Below are 6,000 nucleotides of genomic sequence, written 5' to 3'. Positions count from 1 at the left end.
TTATGGGAGGACTGAAGACCAGTCGGAGACAGTGGTCTCATTAAGAATGGTTAGAGCAGCAGTCATCAGTGTGGGGTCAGAGAGCGTCAGTTTTTACCATTAGTTGTTTTTCAGTTTTTCTAGGGTGCAAAAAGAAAACATGATAGCTATTTCCTAAATTCTTGAATGCCAGAGAGTGCTGAGATTTTCACTGACCCATAAACTTGAATGGATGAAATGGAAAGAAAAAATGGACAGCACTTGGACCAATATTATTCAATAGGCAGTGCAGATGAGCGATTTTGTTTTTTCACTGACTAAAAAAAAAAATGTGTGAAAAAATGCTGCATGCACAAGTAAATCGGATGAGACTCGGCCATTCAAGTCTATGGGTGTGCATAAAAAAATCAGATGCCATGGTATAGCATTTGATTTTTACAGCTACATTGCAATTATGTACCATAGGAAACTGTAAATGGTCCTGAAAATGAATAATAACTGCTACTGTAAAAATATACAGACAGCACACGGATGACAAGTGAGGAAAAATTTTTCCCACTTTTCCGGATGTAACTCTAGACGATATTTTATATGCTAATTTGAACCTAACCTGAAAAACACGGATCAGACACATATGAGAAAAGTGGACGTTTAAAAGAGGCCTTAAATGAAGAAAAGAGAGAAAAATACAAAAAAAAAAAAACTTAATCAACACATTTATCCTGCCTCTTTATTTGGCTGCAAATTGTTGAGTTTAAAAATAAATACATATTTAGCATCACCACAATCTAGAATTACTGTTTAGTTTATGAAAAAAACCTCAATATCCCCCAAAAAAGAATTATATGTATTTGAAAATATAACCAATAAAAACTTCAACTTGTCCTAACACAAAAAAAATGGCAATACTGTTTCATTGATGACAAAATTAAAATGTCAAGGCTCTCCAGATTCTGTTATGAAAAAAAAATATTTTTTGTCCCTAAAATTGTTGTGTCGCAATGCAAAAAAATTATGCCATGGTGTTTGAAGTGCCATAAAACAAAAATAACAAAAAAAAGCTTGTTCTTTAAACTCATTCATTGATTAAAGGATTAACAAAGCTCCCTTCATATAATAGAAGCACACAGAATCACAATATTCATTTAATTACAGTCTGTAGCCATGTGGAGGAAGAGACTGATGCCTGATGTGCACAGACCAAGAAGCTTTTGCAAATGCTCAAGAAAAGAAGAGGTGTGAATATATTTCCACCCCCATTATTTATGCGAAGCTGGAAATGTGACATATCACGTCCGCAGGTTCTTCAGGGACTGAGAGGCAGATATTAGCAGGGTAGAGCTTGTAACACAGACAAGAACTGTACGACCTTCAAAGGAAACTCGGTCTTCCTTAGAGCAGTTCGTTCGAGCAAGTACATACATGCCAACATTACCAATTCATCGAGGAGATATTAGTCAGCTCATCTATTTTTCCTTCTGATTCCTGACTGCTGCAACCAGAGCTTAGACTAGGAATTGGCATTTTATTAAAATTGTATGGTTGCCCTTCTGCTGTAGAGATATTGGAAGGACAATACAGATATTTTGTCTCTGATGATTTAGTTAGCATGTAAAAAGGCATGTTTGCAATTATGTTTGCCATGTTAATCACTTGCATTGAGAGATTTTATCTTTCATAGAGTACAGCTGGTTTCCATGGATTCCTGCTACTAGTGCCTGCCCAGACTCTGGCTGAGTGTGAACAGCAGTTGTATTTCAGGAGAGGAGTTAACTCCTAACTTACCAATCAGCTCTCCAGCTCATTGATTTCTATACTGCATTGAATTTCTCATCTCCCTCCTCTCTCTCAGCTACTGCCAAGCTCCTTTCATGAAACTTACAAAATCACCAGCTCCCGTCATCTGCTGCTTTCAAAAACAGGTCTCCTAATGATGTCTCTTATCCAGAGCTGTGTTCTTGTTTAAACGCCATTTTATTGCTACATGCAAATATAGTGATAATTGTATTGTCACGACTCTGTTGTTGGGTGTTCCGAGACCAAGGACTCCTTCCCTGTCCCTAACTCTAGGGGCGCCCTAGCTTGCCCTGTTCCCCAGATTACTTATGGTGGTGAAGATGCCGGGTCCATGTTCCTTGCCTTAGCTACTGAATATGCCCTCAGTCTGTCCCTTTACCCTACCCAGGGAAGAGGAGAGTAGTAGTGTACCGTAATACACCAGCCAGGCTAACAAGGTAATACGAACAAGGATAAAGTAAAATACCAATCATACAAATATACTCACACAAACAACAGAGGTAAACACTGGGGAGTGGAGGATGGGATAAAACCAAAGTAGGAGAAGGAGGGGAATTAGCATACACCCAAAACCTAGCAACAGTCTCAGATAAATCCACCAAATACCTTCTCAAACAACAACCACAAACCACTAACTCCTAACCATGCAGCATAAGCTCTCTGGCAATGAGTGCTACCCAGGGCACAGATTATATAGGAGATGAGCGTGGTCAACAGTGAACAGCTGAGCCTTAATGCAGGAAAGCTTCCAAGAGCTCTCAACTGAGCAGATTAGGGCAGTCAGACTGCCCTATTACTCTCACAAGGATCGCATCGAGATACTCGAACTGGCTTTCGGCTTTCCTGACCTGAGCATGACAGCATGTATTTCTATGCAGCTGTCACGCTCAGGTGAGGAGAACCAGTCCAGTTCGAGTTCGTTTAGTGGAAGCTGGGATTTTATAAAGCTGGGAAATTTGCATCACCTGGCCCTTCCTAACGATGATAGTGAACAAGCCATAACCCTAACAGGCTAATTAAGGTCTGAAACCTTGGTCAAAGTTATCTGAAAGCACAAATCTCTGAGAGTGCCCAAACTTTTGCATTGGCCCACTTTCATTTTTGTAATCTTTAAAATGTAAAAAATGACTATATATATATATATATATATATATATATATACACACATACGTACATTTCTTACATTTTAAAGATTCTAAAAGGCCTAAAGTGAAAGAGGACACATTTCCCATGTATTCAAGGTATATATATATATATATATATATATATATATATATATATATATATATATATATATATATATATATATATATATATATATATTATTATTATTATTATTTATTGTTATAGCGCCATTTATTCCATGGCGCTTTACAAGTGAGGAGGGGTGTACATAATAAAAACAAGTACAATAATCTTGAACAATACAAGTCATAACTGGTACAGTAGGAGAGAGGACCCTGCCCGCGAAGGCTCACAATCTATAAGGGATGGGTGAGAATACAGTAGGTGAGGGTAGAGCTGGTCATGCAGCGGTTTGGTCGATCGGTGGTTACTGCAGGTTGTAGGCTTGTCGGAAGAGGTGGGTCTTCAGGTTCTTTTTGAAGGAATATATATATACATATATATATTGTATATATATTGTATATATATATATTGTATATATATGTACATATATATATATATATATATATATATATATATATATATATATATATATATATATATATATATTTGCCTTAAATGCAAAGCTATTTTTTGGGAGGTCCCACCACTAGAATCCACATTATTCCATAAGTCCTCCATTGATTAACTGTGCAACTGCCAGTTATGCCACTCAGGTATCTCTAGCAGAACCACAGACTTAAAAATAGTTACACGAGGGAAAGCACTGTGAATTGGATCATTACAGACGTATAAGCCCCAGTCCAAATACTTTGAAAAACTATTTAACAAATGTGAAGAAATAGAATGTAGTACTTCTGCAGAGCGCAAGAGACTGACAATAAATATGTTCAATGTATTGAATTTCCTCATGTACTGCTGGCTTCAGTAAATTGGTCCTGAGGGACTTGTTTTATGTGAGCACTAGAGAAGAAATTGCCACATGGAGGAGTTATTTCATACCACCAGGATGTGCAGTATAGGACATTTAGTGTCGTATATTGTGTGGCTAACCAGATAAAATGGGTATAGCTAAGCAATATAACGCAAAAAAAGTTAGAGATCGATATACACATGCATTTGTGGATTCTTTGGAGAACTCCGCTGAAATCTAAAAATTCAACTCTATTTTTAGAAATTATTTCATATTAAATGTTCAGTACTTTTATTTTGTGATATTTATGGAGCTGTGTATGGAAGACAAATTCACATTAAAAAAGCTAGCGTAGTGATTAGCGGTTTTCTGCTTGTTCAGCATCACTAAGTCCAAGCATTCAGCTGTAAAAATTTGGGGGGAAGCCATGGACAGCCACACATTTTTCCTGCTTCTGCAGGAAAACAATTCTTGAATTTTTGGGGATATTTTAATTCCTCCTTCAGTGGCTTTGCTTTTAACATTAGTGTAGGGACTGAAAAGTATGAGGACACTTGACGAGGGTTGCGAGCTTGCGTGTTTTGGCTAAAATATTGAGTGATACCTCATGTTTATTATATAGATTTTTAGCCTTTTTTGTGTACAATATTAATACCAAGCAATCACCCCCTCCATGAATTAGTAGGTTGTGATTGGTTGTCTCATCCATATTTTGCATTTGTGTTGCCGCCATCTTTATTACATGGGTTTTCTTCATCCTGATGCATTAGTTCTGTGACCTGGGCAGGTAAATACTCTTGCCTTTTTTTCTGTGTTAATTCTTGAATTTTGGGGAGAATTTTAATTAATCTTGCTTTTAATAACCAGGAATGTGGTATTAAGCAGAGTTCACATTGGATTTAGCACTTACATCAGTGGCTTCATCAGGGCTTACATGTGAAGCAACGGGATTCCGGCTTATATGCTAATAATGAAATTGACTGTAATCATGCAGATAGAGTCACTGATAGGTGGTCTCCAAGACTTCAGACGTGAGCCCAACAGAGCCACGGTAAAACACAATGTGAACATAGCCTTATATGTTGGCCATTAAAGTGGACATGTGGAGTGTAGCAAAGTGGCTCCTTGTTGGCATCCAGATGAGAGGTTGCATATGGGGAACTCCTTCTATTACATCAGTGTGCCTAACATGGGACATTAACAAGGGTTATTGTGGTGAACAACCCTTTAAGCTGGTTTACGCATATGGGGGCTGATTCATTAAAGGGGTTGTCCGGGCTTTCTGTATAATCTGTGTGTGTACCTAGGCTGCAGAATGCTGGCAGTTTGTAATATTCTCCCTGTCAGCATTCTGGATGGTGTCCTAGATATCACACTTAGTCTGGTGAGCAGCTGTCTCCTGAGTCTGGAGGAGCTGCTCACTCACCGACTAGAGCTTTCCTGAAACTGGTCAGTGGCTGCACTCAACTATACTAAAGCAAGGAAATGTGCGATACATGAAATGTGAATAGCTTAATGGCTTGTGAAATCTATGAAAAAACACATGAGATGCTTAGCACAAGATTTGGCCAAAAAATGTGGCACCATATCATGTTTGGCGACCCCCTGATGTACCTAAACAGTGGAACCCCCCCAATTCTAACTCCAACCCTAACCCCAACACACCCTTAAACCTAATCCCAACCCTAACCATAAAACACCCATTACCCAACCCTAACCATAATTACAACCATAACCCCAACCAAAACCCTAGCCCCAAATCTAGCCCCAATCCTAACCCTAACAGAAAAATGGAAATAAATACTATTTTTATTTACTATTTTTACCTAACTAAGAGGGTGATAAAGGGGGTTTGATTTACTTTTTTTAATTTATTTTGATCACTGTGATAAACCCTATCATAGTGACAAAATGAACCAATAGGACAAATTTCTAATTGCTGCCAGGTGCCGGCATCTCCGCGGGCGCACTGCACATGTGCCTGCCATTTTCTTCCCGGAAGAAGACACTGACGGCTTGAGGACAGGACCAGGGGATGCAGGAGGGTCCAGCAACTCCAGAGGTACCATGGGGGGGGCCCATTTCTCTCTCCTCTGATGTGCTACACCAGCTACGCAGCTGTCAGTTTTGCTTCGCTGGTTTTAAAAAATGCAGGGGAACCCACATAAAAAAAATTTAAATGATTT

This window comes from Ranitomeya variabilis, chromosome 3 (genome assembly GCF_051348905.1).
Source record: "Ranitomeya variabilis isolate aRanVar5 chromosome 3, aRanVar5.hap1, whole genome shotgun sequence".
Lineage (NCBI taxonomy): Eukaryota > Metazoa > Chordata > Amphibia > Anura > Dendrobatidae > Ranitomeya > Ranitomeya variabilis.
The sequence above is the reverse complement of the archived record's forward strand: the minus strand, read 5'-3'. Positions refer to the sequence as shown.